The following is a 20609-nucleotide window of genomic DNA, read 5'->3' on the forward strand; positions in this document are numbered from 1 at the left end:
CAAGAGACAGAAAGTAGCAGAAGAGATAACAATGGAGTACTACACAACACTTAAGAATAGTGATGAATTTGCTAAGCACCTCATATCATGTATGAACCTGGTAATCATTATGCCAAGTAAAATTAGTAAATCACAAAATGGCAATTATTGTATGAGACCACGATTGTAAAAAGTTTAGAAAAGGTTTTCATGCTAAAAGAAACATTCTATGATGGTTACCAACCAGGTGGGAGGGAAGGGAAAATTATTGACAAGGTAGATGGTAGATACATGTTAACTAGGGTGGTAGAAAAGACAATATACAACAAGAGGAAGGTTGGCAAAGAAAATATGAAGTTAGTGGAAGGCACAGAGGAGTGCAAGAGTTAATCTGAAGAGAGGTAAATACTGCTACCTGATGGTACATGGAGTGGACTGCAATCATTGTAATGACATGAAGTATATACTTTGTTGAATTTGGGACGGATAAACTGTTCTGTACACAGATCATCGATCTTCATTCAATTCAGTATTATAAGTTTTTTAAAAGTTTTTAGATAAATGGAATTAAAGATAATGGAATTTTCCCATGAACTTTCTGATAGAAAGTCATAGAATGTTTCTTATAGTAATCCCACTCCATTTTACCACTAAAGAAACAGATTCAGACAGATTAACCCTTCCAAAGCTATCAGGTAATAACTAGGAAGTACAAGAAGAAACCAAGCTCAAGATTTCAAGCTCTCAAACCTACATTCCTTTCATTATTCCAGTCTGTCTCCCAAAAAGGGATTCACAGTGGCAAAAGTATAAACAGTCCCTAGAAAATTAACCTTCACTTTGACAAACCCGTTCTGATTCTTCTGAAATCCGCATGTTTGGGTTCATGGAATGAAGAGTAACCCACACAGGCCATCTACCCATTGGTGCCCTTGTTGAGCCTTAAAAAAAAAAAAAAGAATGAGTTTCCTGGAGTCACCTTCAGGTTAAACAATAGCTTAGTAAGTAGCTTAGTGGAGACTTTTAACTTCAGGCATCGCGTTCTTTTAGAAAATTATCTGTGCGCAGCCAGCTTTGAGAAGCAGGAACTTCGCAGTCTGACTAGAGGCTATTTTAGGATGTATAAGGGGGCTTCAGAAAGTTCATAGGAAAATTCTATTATCTTTTAATTCCATTTTCCATGAACTTTTTGAAGCCCCCTCATATATTATATCCTTGGTGGCTGTAACGTGCCCGGTGCTCTTTTGAAGAATTCAATTAATTTCTGAGAAACAGACTCCAAAGGTTAAAATGGGAGCTACGTATACGGTAATTCAGTAATGCTTTTCATTCTTCTTTAAGACAATGTGCATAAAAATCCTTCCTGACTACACGTTACCAGTTCTGTTCCCACCTTTTTTTCCATGGCAATGTCAAGGTTTGGTAGCAGAATTCTGGAAGTTCTTCTCATCTTGGGAATATTTTTGATATTCTAGTAGAAATGTTAACCTGATTTGCAAATTGCATAATCCATAAACATCTATCAATTCCTATTATTAATGGTTTATTATGATTTTTGTTTTAACAACTTTCCCTTTCATCCCCTGTCTAAAGAAGACTCCCCAGAGAACACTGGCCTCTCAGCTTCTGGAGTCTGCCAATCTGAATGTTCCAATTTTATTTTAACTGGAAGTCCCACACAATATTTGTTGAAGTTCTAGAGTTCAAAGCCTTAAGAATTACAGAATCACGACAGATTAAGTAGTGGAAAGAACCTATAAATCATTGGTAACCTAATTTCTTGGTTTTCTTGGATAAAATCCCAACTCATCAAGCGATTGCCCAAATACACAAAGGTAACGTGTACACAAATCCAAACTTTAACTTTAAATTTCCTATCTATAATTTTGTATCTACCACAATATACTCCCTAAATCCTTTGTTTCCTGCAAGCCCACAGAATTTATCACTTGATTACAATCTATTAATACTCATATGGGAGTCCTGGATGGTGCTGAAGGATACGCACTGGACTGCTTACCACAAGGTCAGTGGTTCAAACCTACCAGCTGCTCTCAGAAACCCTACACAGCTACCACACAGTACAACAGACAGATTAGTGGCAGAAGGCGGGGTTGCAGAGCTGTGCAAACTTTTTCATCAGCTTTATTTCATCTTAAAATGGAAAAAAAAAATAACCACAGACCATGAGGGGAATAGAAAAGAGAGAAGGCAAGGACTAAAGGGGAAAAGAGAGGGAGAGAGGAAGTGATGACGACACTGACATCCCAACTGTCCGGTGCCCAGTTCACACCACCCCAGGAATGAATTCCAAGCAGCTGTCCATCACCCTGATAGAGCTGCCTGGGTTCCCGGTTCCCCAGAGTTAGACCTGGTCTAGCCTGCCAGTCCCTCCCAATGAATAACCTCAGAAACATGAGAAGGAACCAATGACAGAAAGACATAAGAGGCAGTTTCAAAAAGTTTATGGAAAAATGGAATGAAAAGACCATAGAATTTTTCCATGACATTTTTGGAGCCCTCTTCTGTAAGAGAAAGAAATCTGTCTGAAGAGGGTGTCGGGGTAGTACAATGAGGAAGAAGGAGAAAAAGAGTAATGAAATAGTTTGGTATATTTTGCAGAAAATGAATCCCCCTAAATGTTTCTTCATTTTTTTTTTCTTTATGTGAAGAAGAAGAGTGATAAGAATTGAAGAGGCTTGGAATCAAATAGTCCTCTGGTAGCACAGTGGTTATGAATTGGGCTGTGAACCACAAAGTCAGCAGTTTGAAATTTCCAGCTGTTCCTCGGGAGAACGATGAGGCTTTCTGCTCCTGTAAAGATTTACAGAATTTGCTCCCGTAAAGCCTCGGAAACCCTGTACAGGGTCGCTATGAGTCGGTTCCAGCTCCACGGCACATCACCACCAATGTACTACTGGACCATGTGAACATCAGTCTCCATGACTTTGAGACCAGGATAATGATACAATGATACGGTGCCTAGCTACCACTACCAACTGCTCTGAAAGGGATCATATTGGAGGGTCCCAGATAGAGTGCAAGAAAATGTGGAACAAAACTCAAAATTATTTAAAAAAAAAAGGTCGGATTGAATGGTCAGAAAAACACTGGCAGAACCTGAGCCTATGGTTCTTGACCACCCTTCGGGTCTGGAAAGGAACTCATCCTTGTGGCAAAACTTTCAGCTAAGCAGTTGATAGGTATAGATGGGGGGCGGGGGGGGGACAACAACACAAGTAAAGGTCTGCTCACCATGGAATGGTCAACCATTCAAAATCAAAAAGGAAACACTGACCTAAGGACAAAGTTGATAAGGGAGGGGCAAGTGGGTGGAATACAAATAGGAATCACAGGGAGGAAGTGGGCTGTTGTTCCATCGTCCGGTGCTTTATCCTGTAGAGGGGATTATAATGAGTACGATGAAACAAAGTTTAATATTTGTTGCATGTGAGGCTGATACTCTTATCTGTAAACCATCACTCAATTGACAAATAAAAGTAAAAAAAAAGACAGAAGATAATTCACTGTCAAAGAATCCTCTGGGTTCTCTAAGGGTTGGGTAAGACCACTACAGCATCCAAGAAGAACAGAAACTTAAGAGTTTATCATATTCCATGTATGTTAAACTATGATCTTAAAACTATTCTTAAAATTGTAGTTAGTCTTAGTGTCATCAAGTTGGTTCTGACTTATAATGCTAAGTAGGATAAGAACTCGACCACAAGGTCAGTTTGAACTGCAAGATTGGTGGTTCAATCCTCAGAATCCCTATACAGGGTCACTATGAGTAGGAACCAACTTGACTGCTCTTAACAACAACAACAAGAACATAGGGTTTTCCAAGAGCGATTGGTACCTTGAGATTAGCGCTTATCCCACAGCGCCATACCAGGACTCTGGTTTTAGCCAGTAAGAACCAGCAATTGTTTCTTTTCCCTCTAAAAAAAGTTTTTTTTAAAAAAGGACAACAAATACACAAGAAACTCAAAGTACAATCTGACAAACTAAAGCGCCAAACAGCCCCTACCTCGAAAAGCATGAATACACTGACAGCTGACCGTGTCTGAAAATAGACTTGGGCAGATGTACACAAGAGCAACTTTACAATCAGCATCTGACCCAGTCCTGTCTCCCACGCCCCAGGTCTTTATTTTCCCATTCCTGCCTGCAACCCGCTGGCGGAAGGGCTCTGTTGAACATGTGCAGAGGAAGGCTGGAATTAAATGACTCACTAGGAGGGAAACATCAGGTTTTCTCTTGGAATGTGCCTGAGAATACAGCACGCTACTCTATGGGTATAGAAAGTCCTCTTTTCAATAAACTTAGGGCTCTATTACATAAAAACCTGAACTTAACAGATAAATCAGATTTCCTTTCCTTATATGGGGATTTAAAGAGAGAACTCCTCTACCACATAAATGTTTATTTAAAGCTTAACAAAAACCAGTTTGCCACATACTGAACTTCTCTAGCTGGTGAAGCCAAGGGAATCCTCTTTCCATTTGCACCATCACGGCAACTGGAAGTGAGACTGCCCCCCAAGAGAACTATGCATTTTTCTTAGTCCTCTCATTCCACAGATCCCTCTAGAGTTCATAGCCATTCCCCAATCTCACCAAGTTCAAACCACATGGCCACTCAGGGTCTATTCCTGACTTTCACCATACACTGCATTCCAGTGGGTGATCCGTGCAGACCACATAAAAAGTTATATGGAGCACAGTCCCACGCACCCCTTTAGGTCCTAGCTCTGGCTGCTTTGTGCTACAGTGACAGAGCAGACTAGTCACTGAGTGCATATGGCCTGATGTTCTGCTGTCCAGTCAATCCTAACATATAGAAACTCCATTATGACCGAGCAGAATTACCCCATAGCATTTCCCAGACTGGAATCAATGACAGTGGATCACCAGGTCTTTCTCCGCAGAGCAATTTCATGAGTTTGGTTAGCAGTTGAAAACTTTACACTTTCTATACGACCCAAACTAAACTAAACGCACTGTCATTGAGTCAATTCCAACTCATAGGGTTTCTGAGCCTGTAAGACTTTCAGGAGGCCGAACGCCTCATCTTTCACCCACAGAGCAGCTGTTGGGTGTGAACTGCTGATTTTGTGGTTACCAGTCCAGTGCTGGAGTTCTGGTATGGTATTGTAGGGTCAGCACTCAACCACAAGGCCAGCTTGAACTACAAGGTTGGTGGTTCAGATTCACCACCTGCTTCTTGGAAACCCTATACAGGGTGGCTATGAGTCATAGCCGACTCAATGGGTCTTTACAACAACAGTCCAGTGCTTATCCTACAGTGCCACCAGGATTTTTTTCTACATGGCCTCCAAAGTCTAAACTATTTACTATCTGGCCCTTTATAGAGCAAAATTGCCAATGCCTAACTCATTCAATAAATTCACCGAGTATCTCCAATGCACCCAGCTCTTTGGATAGAACAGTGAGTAAATCCAATTCCCTTTCTTCATGTGGTAATAAGGTTTGGGAAGTAGACTAAAAAGCTAGATGTACAACAGAAACTGAAGAACACTATTTTATGGTGTGGTCAGAGAAGGTTGTTCTGCAAAGGGAACATTTGAATAAAGACCCAAATGAGAAAAAGGAGCAAGTCAGTCAAGACAAAAAGACTTCCACGCCAATGGAATGGCAAGTACCAGGGCTCTGCTATGAAAGTGAGCTCACGGCATTTGAGGAAAGCAAGCAAGGTGCTTGGACAGTGCCCCCTTTGTCCACTGCCACAGTTTGCTGGTCCTTTACCATGATACCTAGAACATTGCCCACATATCAGGCACCATCCCAAGTGCTTTAAGCACATTATCTCAAAGCAACCCTTTGAAGTGGTATTTTCCTCATCACTTGATAGATAAGGAAACTGAGGCTTAGGAAGCTTCACTGATTTGCCCAAGCAGTCAGGGAGCAAGTGAAGGTAAGATGAGACCTGTGGCTAGCTGTCATTAGACCCACCCTCTTCCTGAATGGGCTCCCATTCCATTTCCATGCAGGTGACCTCAGCTATGGAAAACAGCTGTCTGGTCCACACTGCCATAGGCCAGCTGCACAGGTGGAGGAGGGCTTCACTGAACTCACGTCTCTTCCCTACTCTCCATTTTTTTGATTCTGTTCTCACTGGACTTCTTCTCTACTTCCTCCCCCCCTAACATTTTATAAGCTTCATAATAAGCCTGCCTCTACTACCAAATATACTCACAAGTGCAAATAAACCACTTGCAAAAGAAGGAGGGAGAATGGGAATTAATATCTACAGCAGGCATCTGTGTACCAGGCACTCTACATACTATATTTCTAGAAGATGATGCTTCATGACAACATCGAAGTAGAAAAGTGTGACATACGCCATTTCGATTTCTGTATTTCACAATGGCAAATTTTTAAGTGCTTGAGGAAATCTATGCAGCAGATACAATATCAGTGTAAAAGACAGTACATACCACTACACAGTGCTCCTCATGATCAAACAGTGCCCAATATCTGGAGCCAACATGTGCAACATTCTACTACTCTTACCTCAGAGTGTATTCTCTGATACCCACTCTCCATGCAGGATACCAGCCTTTAATGCTTGGCTTATCAGTGCTAAGACGGTGTCCCAGGAACATGTGATTTGTTCTAATACAACCATCAGCCTACATATGCACTTAGTTCTTACAACAGGCCTAGGAGCCCACAGGAGTCCAGGTGATACACTTAGTTAAGTGTTCAGCTATTAATTGTAAGGTTGGTGGTATGAATCCATCAGCCACTCCTCAGGAGAAAGATGTGGCGGACTGCTTCTGTACAGAATTACACCCTTAGGACGCCACTCAGGCAGTTCTATTCCACCCCACAAGGTCACTATGAATGACAAGGGGTTTAGCGATGGCTTTAGGTTTTTTAATCTGTGGAGCTCTGGGGTCATTAGGACTCTTGTAGGCCAACCACAGTCTCCTACAAAGACAGGCATGAGGATTAGGTTTGCGATTGGCTGCTATCATAAAGGTTGGCAGTTTGAACCCACCTAGTAGAACAGTGGAAGAAACACCTGGCAATCTGCTTGGCTGTAGCCAAGAAAGCCCTGTGGAGCAGTTCTACTCTGTAACACAAGGGGGAGCCATGACTCAGAATCAACTGAACAGCCACAGGTTTGGTGTTTGGTTCTACATTCTTAATTTAAACAGCAATACTAAGAAACTAAGAGGCGTAGTGGTTACGAATTGGACTGCTAACCTCAAGGTCGGAAGTTCAAAACTACCAGCTGTTCCACGGGAGAAAGATGAGGCTTTCTACTCCCGTAAGGATTTACACCCTCGGAAACCCTGTACAGGGTCACTATGGGTCGGACCCGACTCGACGGCACTTAACAACAACAACAACAACTAAGAAACTAAGAGGCGTAGTGGTTACGAATTGGACTGCTAACCTCAAGGTCGGAAGTTCAAAACTACCAACTGTTCCACGGGAGAAAGATGAGGCTTTCTACTCCCGTAAAGATTTACACCCTCGGAAACCCTGTACAGGGTCGCTATGGGTCGGAACCAACTCGACGGCACTTAACAACAACAACAACAAAACCCTTTACAGACTCGCTATGAGTCGGAACCGACTCCACGGCATATGACCACTACCACCACCACTGAGAAACTTTATTCAAAACAAAATTGTACACCAGCATGCACAAGACAGTGAGGAGGTGGATCTCAGCAAATGTTAGCTACAAAAATGGGGAACGGAAAAATTGATAGAAAATAGCTTCTCTATTCAGGGGGAAATTAACAAAAAGAATGCTTCGTTCATTTTCCCATTTTAGCATTTGCCATGGGAAAACTTAATACATTTATTGGTTAAGATGTCTGTTGCCCTTTCTGAATCCTAATCTCCACAAAAACAAGGCCACTTCATTCATTTGTGTCCCCCAAGACTTAGCAAAAGGCTGACATAGTCAACATTTAGGATTTGTGTTGCATGAATAAATTACTACTTACACTTGAGGATAAGCACTGGACTGCCAACTGAAATGTCAATAGTTCAAACCCACCAGCCACTCCTCAGAAACCCTATACAAGCTGCTATGAGTTGGAAACAACTGAATGTCAATTAACAACAACATTCCAAAGAATTGAAAGCTGATGGGAAGTAAACAGACCGACAGAAAGTTAAAGAGCCTCTATGCATGTAAAATGAGAAATGGATTAGCTATTCAAGCAAATAAGTCCTCAGAGCTGGATGATGGAGGGGGCCCAGTTATTCTACCACTTAAAACAGACCTACTGTTATCCTTTATGATTAACTAGGGTGGGCCAGTTCTATCCATCTTTTATTTTCTCCCAAGGACTCCTGCTGCAGGAAGTAGAAAGTTCAAGGAAAATAAACAAGAATGACTTCTACCCCCAGGCCTAGAGAAAGATGTGGCTAAATTAAGGAATAGGTGGGGGGAGGGGACACCAGGGAAAGGCAATAGGAGGATTATCTGGAAGTATAAAATAGTTTTACACTTTGTATTACAGAAAAGATACTTCACATACATGAGAACTGTGCACCATTTCCCCGGTTAAACTGCAATCAGAATATGGGGGAACGCAGGAAACAAACTCTGAGAGTTATTTCAGAAAATGTAGAAATGACAGCGAATCAGGCAAACTTAATTTAGTGGCTGCATTTTTTTCCCCTTGATAATAAGGCACCCTTCACCACTGGAGCTAATTAAAGCATATGAAAAAATCTACAGGAAAATGACAATTAAGATATCAATAATTCAAGATTTCAATGACTGCTTGAAAAGAGGGGAGCAATCGACTCAAAATGTTTTAATGATTTCTACATTTGACAATCTCATGCAATCACAATACCTCCTAACCAACATTTAATCATCCACGGTAGTTCATACTCAAGCTAGAAATCAGACTCAAGAAGTTAGGTGTGAGTTACATAATTATGAACGCCTAAGAATGAGACGCAGTAAGATAAGCTCTGGACTGATAACCGCAAAATTGGAGGTTCAAACCATACAGTCAATCCTCAGAAACCCTATGTAGGGTAGCACTTAACAACAACAACAAAGTATTGACAGAGCCCTGGTGGCATAATGGGTGGCATGTTGGGCTGCTAACTGCAAATTGGTGGTTCAAATCTACCAGCAGTTCCCCCAAAGAAAAACAAGGCTGTCTGCTCCCATAAAGATTTATAATCTCAGAAACTATAAGGCACAATTTCTACTCTGTCCTACTGTTTCTATATTGAAATCTACTTCATGATTTGTTGTTGTTGTTAAGTGCAATTGAGTAGATTCTGACTCATAGCAACCCGGTCTAGGCTTTCAATGAGCAGCTGATGGGTTTGAACAGTTGACCTTGTGGTTCGCAGTTCAGTGCTGATCCTACAGTGCCAGACTAGTAGCAGATTTGTTTTTTGGTTTAAGAGTATTTGGGACCCTCCACCATCATAGCTACTGTGTACAGGGTTTCCAAAGAGTGACTGGTGGGTTTGAACCACCAACCTTGTGGTAACTAGTCCAGTGCTTATCATATAGCACAGCACCAGATTGCACATTCTGGGCCCCTTGTGGTGCAGTGTAATAATAGTGTCACATTACACCTTCTGACCAGTGAGTGTGGGAAACAGTGTGTGCCTCTTACAGGCCAAAGCATTTGTATGTCCATGTGAGACTCTCTAGAACCTTCTTACTCTCTGATTTAGGGATTACTTTCCCTGTCAGTCTCTCTCAGAGTGAAGACAAAACCAAGTAGAATCCTAAGCCAATTCCCAACAGACAAGAAATAAATCCTTGGGTTTTAAGCTATTGAGGTTGGAGAATTATTACCTCCTCTCCTAGCTAACGAGGAGCTCTGGTAGCATAGTGGTTACTAATTAGGCTGCTAATGTCAAGGTCAGCAGTTCAAAACTACCAGCTGTTCCATGGGAGAAAGATGAGGCTTTCTGCTCCTGTAAAGATTTACAGCCTCAGAAACTCTGTATAGGGTCGCTATGACAAGATGCAACAGACATCTTGTTACTAGGTGCCTTTGAAATGATTCTGACCAACAGTACCCTTATCAGACAAAGCAGAACTGCCCCTTAGGGATTCCGAGGCTGTGACCACCACAGAAACAGATCACCAGGTCGGTATCCCATCAAGTCTACAGTGGGCTTCAAACAATAACCATTCAGTTAGCACCAGAACACTTAATCATTACACCATTAGTATTCCTTAACTGATACAGTAGGTACTCAATAAATTGTTACGATTCAGAAAGTCAGTTTTCATGACAATGCTTATACAATATAATAAATTCTGAAAAGAGTTCACTTACAATGTGTCATTGCTATTAATGTTAAGCGACCTCAAGTAGGTTCCTACTTATAGCAATCCTATGCACAACAGAATGAAATACTGCCCAGTCTAGCACCAACATCACAATCATTGTTAAGTTTGAGCCCACTGCTGCTGCCACTGTGTCAATCTATCTCATTAAAAGTCTTTCTCTTTTTCTCCAACCTTCCACTTTACCAAACATGATCATCCTCTCCAGTGACTGGTCCCTCCTGATAACATATCTGAAGTATGAGTGACAGCCAAAGTCTGGCCATCTTGGATTCCAAGGAGTACTCTACTTATACTTCTTCCAACACATATGTATTTGTTCTTCTGGCAGTACACGGTACTTTCAATATTCTTCTACAGTACCATAACTCACATGCATCACCTCTTTTATGCTGTTTGTTATTCACTATCCACATTTCACATGCATATGAAGCGAATGAAAATACCATGACTTGGATCAGATGCAACTTTGCCCTCAAATTGTTATCTTTGGTACTTAACATTTTAAAGAGTTCTTGTGGAGATTTGTCTAAGATAATATGTCATGTGATATCTTGACTGCCACTTCCATGAGTCTTGATTGTGGATTCAAACACAACAAAGTCTTTGACAACTTCAATCTTTTCTCCATTTATCATGTTGGCACTGTGGGTTTATGCACTGGACAGCAAGGTCAGTATTAACCACAAGGTCAGAGGTTCAAGCTCAGTAGCCACTTCTCAGAAACCTGATATAGGGTCACTATGAATCAGAACTGACTCAACGACACTTAACAACAAAAACAACAACAATGTACTGGTCCAGTGATGAGGATTTTTGTGTTCTTTACATTGAGATGCAATCCATACTGAAGGTTGTGGTCTTGATTTTCAACAGTAAGTACTTTAAGTCCTCTTCACTTTCAGCAAGCAAGGTTGTGTCATCTGCATATCACAGGTTGTTAATGAGTCTTCCTCCAATCCTGAGGCCATGTTTTTCTTCATATAATCTGGCTTCTTGGATTATTTGCTCAGCATACATGTTGAAGAAGTATAGGGAAAGACTAAAACCCTGTGGCACACTTTTCTTAATTTTAAACTATTCAGTGTTCCTTAGTTCTCTTGGAACGACTGCCTCTTGGTCTATGTACAGGTTCCTCATGAGCACAATTAAATGTTCTGGAATACTCATTCTCTGTAACGTTGCCCATAGCTTATAATCAAAAGTCTTCGTTAGTCAATAAAGCACAGGAAAACATCTTTCTGGTATTCTCTGCTTTCAGCCAACATCCATCTGACTTCCCTCATTTTACATCCTCTTCTGAATCTAGCTTCAAATCTGGAAGTTCTCTGTCAAAGAATGGTTGCAGCTATTTCTGTAATATCTTTCGTAAAATGTTACTTGCTTGGGGTATCAATGATGTTGTCCGATGATTTCCGCATTCCATTGGGTCACCTCTCTTTGGAATGGGCACAAATATGGATCTCTTCCAATCAGTCTGCCAAATAGTTGCTTCCAAATTTCTTGGCATATATGAGTGAGTGCCTCCAATGCCACCTCACTTTGTTGAAAGATTTCAATTTGTATTCTATAAATTCCTCGTGCCTTGTTCTTTGCCAATGCAATCAATGCACTTTGGACTCCTTCCTTCAGGATCATTGGCTGTTGATTATATGCTACCTCTTGAAATGGTTGAACACTGACCATTTCCTTTTGGTACAGTAACTCTGTGCATTCCTTCCATCTTCTTTTGATGCATTAGGTAACTCTGTTGCACAAGACCTCTTTACAGTGTTAAGAGCAAAGATGTCAATTTGAAGACCATGGTGCATCTGATCTAAGCCATGTTCAATAATCTCATATGCATGTGGATGTTGGACAGTGATTAAGGAAGCCCATAGAAGAATTGATGCATTTGAGTTACAGTGTTGGAGGAGAATATTAAAAGTATCATGGACTGCCAAAAGAACAAACCAATCTGTGTTGGAAGTACAGCCACAATGTTCCTTAGAAGCCATGATGGCCAGTCTTCATCTCTAATACTTGGGACAGACATATTGTCAGGAGGGACCAGTCCTTGGAGAACCAACATTATGTTTGGTAAAGTGGAGGGTTGGAGATAAAGAGGAAGACCCCCAATGAGATGGATTAGCACAGTAGCAGCAGCAATGGGCTCAAGTGCAGTAATGATTGTCAGGTTGGTGCAGGACCGGGCAGTGTTGTGTTTGGTTCTGCATTGGGTTGCCATGAGTTAGTACTGATGGATAGCACTTAGTAACAACAAAACTAACAGAAGTAGAACTTAATTTCCCCTCGCCATTAATGTGGACTAACTTTGTTTGTTTGTAAGTAGCAGTACACCAGAAACAATGATGCATGAATTCTGAGGCTTGGCCATAAATTTTTTGTAAAACATTGCAACTTCCTCCTTATTCTCTGTCCCTCAGGTACCATATCTGAATGAAGCCAACTGCCATGTCACATGGATGCTCACGCAGCTCTAAGGAGAGGCCAACATGGTAAGAAACACAAGAATCTGATCAACAGCCAGTACAAATATACCAGCCATGTGAGTGAACCATTTTGGGAGTGGATCTTCCAGCCCTGTTCAAATGTTCAGAAGACTTTAGTTCTGGTTGTGACGTCATGGAAAATAAGAGACCCAAATATCCTAGCTAAGCTGCTCTTTGAATTTGTGACTCCAAAAACTTGGGGATAATAAATGTTTCATTTGAATTGCTTTGTTTAAAGCTACTAAATATTAAGGGTAATTTCATATGCAGCAAAAGATAACTAATATGAGGGTAAGTAAAAAAAGCAATGCTGCAAAATTATAGAAATCATTAAACTAAATATAAAAAGATGAAACTATTGTTTCTTAAAATATTTTCCTTCTAGGTGTAGATGGTTCTGAAGGTGGTGTTTCCAGCTCTCTAATCATTCTCCAAAGAATTTTACACTCTGAGATGCACACAACATCAAAATGGCAGTTCTGGGATCCTCAAGGGATTCAAATCATGTTTCTTTTTAATGCTCTTTAAATTTACGGAATCAAAAGAAGTCTAAAGAGGCAAGATCAGTGCTAAAGGGTGAATGGGTAATATTTTCAAATGAAATTCTCCAGGACAGCCCTTGCTACCCTTCAAGAATGAAGAGGTGCTACTGTGATGGCGAAAAAACAAAACAAACAACTAGTCACAAATTTCCCTGCTTCTTTCTCATAAATTAAGTTTTCAATTTTCCTAAAACTTCTTCATAATAAGTCCCAATGGTGGTCCTGTTTTCTTCAAAAACAATCTATCAAGATTTCCTGTGGAATCACCAAACAATAGTTACTCTACCCTTTGGACCTCACCCCTCTACCTTGAATACAACTTGCCCAGCAGATCCCCTCAGAAGCCAAGGTTTTATCTGGAGCTTTTTTTTCAATGCACAACGTCTTCAGTCTGTGATTGATCAAGCATATCATCAAGAGGCATTAATTAATACTGGTGACTGGAATGCAAGGTTGGAAACAAAGAAGAAGGATCGGTCATTAGAAAACATGGCCTTGGTGATGAAACAATGCTAAAGATTACATGATGGAATTTTATAAGACCAATGACTTTTCATTACAAATACCGCTTCTGAACAACATATAATACGACTATACACATGGGCTTCAACAGAAGGCATACTCAGAAATCAAACTGATTACATTGGTGGGAAGGGACTGCGGAAAAGCTCAATATCATAGGCCAAAACAAGGCCATGTGCAGACAGAGAAACAGACTATTATTTGTTCACATGCAAATTTAGGCTAAAGCTAAAGAAAATTAAAACGAAGTCCATGAGAGCCACAATATGACCTTGAACATAACCCACATGAACTTAGAGATCATTGCAAGAAGAGATTCAGTGAATTAGACACTAATGACCGAAGACAGGAAGAGTTCTGGAATGACATTAAGAACATCATACAGGAAGAAAGCAAAAGATCATTAAGAAGACAAGAAAGAAAAAAAGGACCAACCGGATGTTAGAAGAGACTCTGAAACTGGTTCTCTAGCACAGAGATGCTAACACAAATGGAAGAAGTGAGGACGTAAAAGAACAGAACAGAAAACTTCCCAAGGCTGCTCAAGAAGACAAAGTAAAGTATTATGATAAAATGTGCAAAGATCTGAAGCTAGAAAACTAAAAGGGAAGAACACACTCAGTATTTCTCAAGCTGAAAGAACTTGACTTGCAATATTGAAGGATTCAATGGGCAATATACTGAATGATGCAGACAGCATCAAAGGACGATGGAAGAAATATAGAGTCACTCTATCAAAAATAAATGGAGGATGTTCAACCATTTTAAGAAATAGTATATGATCAAGAGTCAATGGTATTCAGGAGAAATCAAGGCAAGTGGTCAGGTCCCTTCAGAGCAAACCCCCTTCCAAGACTAAGACTCAGTGGGAATACATGCTCTGATTGGTGACCAACTTCATCACCGATAAGGGGAAATGAGGGAAAAACAGCAATGAAGCTGTGAACTAAGTCCTACAATGTTCAATAGACTCCTGTGAACCCAGGTGGAGACCTGGTTGGCCAGCAGTGTAGCAAGACCTGGGGACTCATGGGCCCAGAGTCAGTGACATAGCCAGAGAGGACTAGAGTGGAGAGTGAAGCATCCAGGTGATAATGAGAGGACAGATGCACAAGAACACCCACACTTGCAGATAATACCCACTTGACCTAGCTTCAATTTCTGGATGATCATAGCTCAACTAGAAGAAAAAAAGAAGAGGTTAAAAAAAAGAGTAACCTGATACAATTTGATGAACTTGACCTACACTTATGGATGCAGTAGCTCAAAAGAGGGAACAAATCTTTACAGCAAGAATCATTCCCCCTCCCTCCATACATACAGTAGACAGGGATGGGCAACTTGGACATTGGCTACCCAAAGTGTGTCTGTGGCGGGGGGTAGGGGGTGGGGTGGTGGTTACAAAGGCAAGAAGTGATTGGCTTACAAGCTTTCAAGAGGGAGCCTAGATCCAGAGGGTGTGGAGGAAGGTAGAATCTCCACTGAGTAGTATCCAATCTGTCTAGGAAGGGCTGATGAAAGGAAATGCGGATAGGTCTCTTGTGATACAATGGTGAATAATTGTTATCGGGACTGATTGTGAGGGTTGGAAATGTAAAGGTAGACATTTTGTAGCAAAATGAGGGTAGTGGTTGACTTTACAGTCTAGGAATGGAGGTCCCTGGGACCATGAAGGGAGAAGAGTGGAGAGCAGGACCCTACCCAGAGAAGCAGTGATGCCAGAGATGGAGGCAGAGACAATGTCATGGAGAGATGGAGTGGCTAGGGACTTTAGACCCAGAGAGGGAGAGGGGCTGTGTGCTGACGACCAGTGGGCAGGGTTGCAGGTTGGTTGGTTGGAGATGTATGGAGGGGATTGTAACCATGGCAATGAAATGATATATGATAGGATGAATGTAAAATTAATGTTCTCCCATGTAAACTATCACATAATTCACAATAAAATATATTTTTTAAAAAGTGTCAATGGTACTAAAGGAAGAAGTACAAGGTAAACTGAAAGCACTGTCAAATAACAAGGCTCTGGGAATTGATGGACTACAAATTGAGGTATTTTAATAAATTGATGCAGCACTGGAGGCACTCAGTCATCTGTGCCAAGAAATTTGGAAGGCAGCTACCTGGCTAACTGATTGTAAAAAGATCCATATTTGTGCCCATTCCAAAGAGAGGTGAACCAACTGAATTCAAAAACCATAAAACAACATCATTAATATCACATGCAATTAAAATATTGTTCAATATCGTTAAAAACTGGTTATAACACTAATTGACAGGGAGGTGCCAGAGGTTGAAGCCAGATGCAGACAAGGACGTGGGATGAGGGATATCATTGGGAATATGACCTTGAACATATCGCACCTGAACTTAAACAAAGTAAAGATGTCAGGTGGATCTAGGTTGAGGGCAAAGAATCCCAGAAAGATGTCTACCTGTGCTTTATCGACTGTGCAAAGGCTTATGACTGCATGGATCATGACACGCTATGAACATTATAGACAATGAGTATTTGGAGCACTTAATTGTGCTCAGGAGGAACCAGCACATAGACCAAAAGGCAGCCATTCTCACAGAACAAGGGGGCACTGAATGGTTTACAATTAGGAAAGGTGTGTGCCAGAGTTGCTTTCTTTCATCATACTTAATCTATATGGTGAGCAAATAATCCAATAAACTGGATTATATGAAGAAGAATATGACATCATGATTGGAAGAAGGCTCATTAACAACTTGCGATATGCAGATGATACAACCTTGCTCTCTGAAAGCAAAGAGGACTTCAAATAATCATTGATGAAAATCAAAGACCACAGCTTTTGATATGGGAGTCAACTGAATGTAAAGAAAACCAAAATGCTCACCGATGGACCAATAAATAACATGTTAAATGGAGAAAAGATTCACTATCAACACTCATGAAAGCAGAAGTTAAGAAATTAAATGATGTACTGCAATAGGCAAATCTGCTTCACAAAATCTCTTCAAAGTGTTGAAGAGCAAAGATTTTAGTTTGAGAACTAAGGTGTACCTGGTACATAATTATACATATATACACACATATATGCGTACACACATATATATAAAACATACATACTTTATACACACATACATATGTTGTTCTTAAGTGCCGTCAAACCGACCTTGTGATCCAGTGAGTATACTACAGTGCCACACCAGGACTCCTGTGTGTATTTTACAGTACATCATATTTTAACAAAGATGTTTACTTTTTCCTTCTAGCAGGCATATTTATCCTGGCTTCCATGGACTTTGAAATCTATTGATATTCTTTAATTATTTACAAAGTTTTATGCTTATCTATTTATGCCAAAGATGATGTATAATTTTTTATGCTTCACACAAAAACCTGCAACCATCAAAAGCTAAGAGTCACTTATTGGACTGTGTTTTTCTTGATCATATTTCCCTATCTGTCTACTCCCCATTTCTAGCTTAGTGTTGAACACAGAGTAAGCACTCACTAAATGCTTTGGAAATTAAATTGAAAACCATTTCTTTCTTAGGTGACATACTCTTTTCTTTTCTTTTCTTTTCTTTATCTAGGCAAAAGAAATCTATGATGACTTATTTTTTCAGTGCTCTGATGTTAGCTTTCCATTATTGCTACATGGAATGGTGGTATGAAACATTTAATCTTAAAGGAAATAGCCCTGGGTTTCAGCAGATTTGGAGAAGTTAATTTTCCCATTTCTACTACTTGTTTTCAAAAATCCTGTTCTCTTCGTAGTTGACTATAAACCTCAGCACCACCTTGATTTAAACCTCACCTGACCCTCATATGCTTTTCCATTCCTTTCCAGTCTGTATTCAGGATACTTTAGTGATTCCACTAACATTTTCAGAGCATTTAAACCTCAGGCTGCTCAATGATCAGCTCCTGTTATCATGTTTACCCTCAACTAGGAAAGAAGTAGTGCATATCCAAAATGTCAAGGACTGGGGAATATTTTGGCAACCATTCAGGTTTTTCTATTCTTTTTTGTATGTGCCTTTGTTTATGTGTACTTTTCACCCTGTTATATTTTTGTAAATAATTTTCTTCTTGCTTTAATTTATAGAATGTAAAACTGCCATTAGTCTAATCATTGTTGTTGCTAGTTACCATTGAGTTGGCTCCAGCTCATGGAAAGCATAAATAAAAGAGAACAGAATGTTGCCTGCTCCTGATACTTGGTATTTTTGAATTCCTTGCCACTGTACAGTGTATTCCATCTCATTGACCATTTGTCCCTTGTCACTGAATTACTGTTTGATAAAGTAGCAAAATAACTGAGAATTAAATACAAAATTTGAGGAGCGTAGAAAGGTAACAACCATTTCTTTGCTACTGATTATAGCAATGGGTAAGTGTTAAGGATTGTGAGTCCTACTAGGCTAGATCTGCTTGTTGTTGTTGTTGTTGTTGTTGTTGTTAAGTGCTGACTAGATGATTCCAACTTAGGGAGACCCTGTAGATGGTCTCTAAGGAGTGGCTGGTGAGCTTGAACTGCTGACCTTGCAGTCCAAACTGACCTTGCAGTCAGCACATTAACTCATAGTACCATACCAGGACTGTATATGTACTTAGTTCTGTAAATAAAGAAAGAATCCCATAGCCATTCATTGTCCTGCATTTTTAACAAAGGTCTACCACTTTTGTGAGGCTTTGCAGTTCTTCAAATATTTCCTAAGTCATGTTGAAGTGCAGTACCTATCATTCTGTTGTTGTCGTTAAGTGTCATCGAGTTGTTTCCAACTTATAGCAACCCTGTATAGGGTTTCCAAGGAGTGGATGATGAGCTTGACCTGCCGACCTTTCAGTCCGGTGCACTAATCCATAGCACCACATCTACAGTGGTGGTGGTGGCTATGGGCCATGCAGTCATAGCAACCCTGTACAGAGTGTCCAAGGCTGTAAATTTTTATGGGAGCAGAAAGCCTCATCTTTCGCCTGTGGAACAGCTAGTAGTTTTGAACTTCTGACCTTGTGGTTCGCAGCCCAATTCATAATCACTACGCAACCCAAGCTCCTTCATGTAAGTTGTGAAATGAAATTGATTTTCACCATGCTACAGGTGAGGCTATTTTCCAAAGGTGGAGGTAACAATGAAGGGAGTTACGATTTCACACTTAAATATGTCAAACAAGAAAATCTAGGATGAGGTAGTAGAAAATGCTATATTTGGAAAAACAAATATCCCTGAATTTTCTCTGGAACATCTGGGTCATTGAGTAGTCTACTCTATACCGTCACTGTGCCAATGTCACTCATATCATATATGCACATACTCAGACTAAAGAAATAAGAGGGTAAGTCAAGAAGTATTGCTACTCATATTCTAATTCATATATGCACAGATGTATTAAAAACAAAACATGTTTAAACACATCTCTATGATTAGTGGATGACTCTCAATAAGTTTTTTTTAGCAGTACACGTGAACTTGTCTTGTTGCTTTTGTTGTTAGGTGCCACTGAGTTGGTTCTGTCTCATCGTGACCTTACGTATAACAGATTAATACACTGTCTGGTCCTGCACTGCCCTCACAATCTTAATAAAGTTGAGTCCACTGCTGCTGCCACTGTACCAGTTCATCTCATTGAGGGTTTTCCAACTCCAATTTGTTTATTCTTCTAGCAGTCCATGGTACTTTTAATATTCTTCAGCACCATAACTGAAACACAGCAATTCTTCTACTGTCTTCCTTATTCACTGTTCAAGTTTCACATGGAGATGATGTTATTGAAAATACAATCGCTTGGGTCCAGTGCATCTTTGACCTCAAATTGACATCTTTACCCTTGAACACTTTAAAGCAGTCTTATGCTGCAGATGTGCTCCACGCAATATTTGCTCAGCAATCTTCAAGCTGAAAAAACTGAAGAAATAATTCAGGCCTCGAGTAGCCATATTGAAGGATTCTAAACAACAAGATGGCAGATTGGGTAGACGTGCAGTGAGGAGCTCTGTCAGCAAGAACACAGAATACTGGACTAAGCAGGCTCAGGAGACGGTGCTAGAACTCTGAACCACATATAAAGGAATATTTAGAAGCTTGGAAGGCTTACAGTTAGGGGAATTTGTAGCAGAGTCAAGAAATCCATTGCTTTCTAATTCAAGACGCTCAACTGCTCCCGGAGCCGCCATCTTGGGAGAGACCAACCAGGGAAGGATGAGAACAGTCACAGACGCCTGATAGAACCACAGAGATACAGGTGTGAACATTCTTTTTTGGGGGTGTCTGTTCATTGGTCTCTCACTGTCTGTGCACCTCCATTCTGGTGAATAGACGCTTGCCTGAGTGAATGGACACCCCATTCCCACCCCTGGAGAGTTCTACTATACATGAGCACAGATGTCCTCAAAATTTAAAGTGAGAGTTTCCACTTAAAACCAAATAGCCACCACTTGTCTGTCAATTTGTCGTACTGTGGTGGCTTGTGAGTTGCTATGATTCTGAAAGCTATGCAACCAGTATTTTAAATACCAACAGGGTCACCCAAGGTAGACAGGTTTCAGATGAGCTTCCAGATGAAGACAGACTAGGAAGAAAGAGTGATGAACTACTTCTGAATATTTAGTCACTGAAAGCCTTATGAAGAGCACAGAAACAATGTCAGATAGAGTGCCAGAAAATGAGCCCCTCAGGTTGGATGGCACTCAAAATGTGACTGGGGAAGAACTGCCTCCTCAAAGTAGAGTTGACCGTGATGACGTGAATGAAATAAAGCCCATGGGAGAAAAGCC

The 20609-nt window shown here is 40.5% G+C and overlaps 1 protein-coding gene across 1 annotated transcript in view; it reads right to left on the reverse strand.

The window, feature by feature from the left end:
* Window positions 1-20609, reverse strand: part of MAST4 (microtubule associated serine/threonine kinase family member 4) — an 880190-nt gene that overhangs the window by 622246 nt on the left and 237335 nt on the right. The window lies entirely within an intron of this gene.

The sequence above is a fragment of the Chrysochloris asiatica genome, unplaced genomic scaffold (genome assembly GCF_000296735.1).
Source record: "Chrysochloris asiatica unplaced genomic scaffold, ChrAsi1.0 scaffold00157, whole genome shotgun sequence".
NCBI classification, from domain to species: Eukaryota; Metazoa; Chordata; class Mammalia; order Afrosoricida; family Chrysochloridae; genus Chrysochloris; species Chrysochloris asiatica.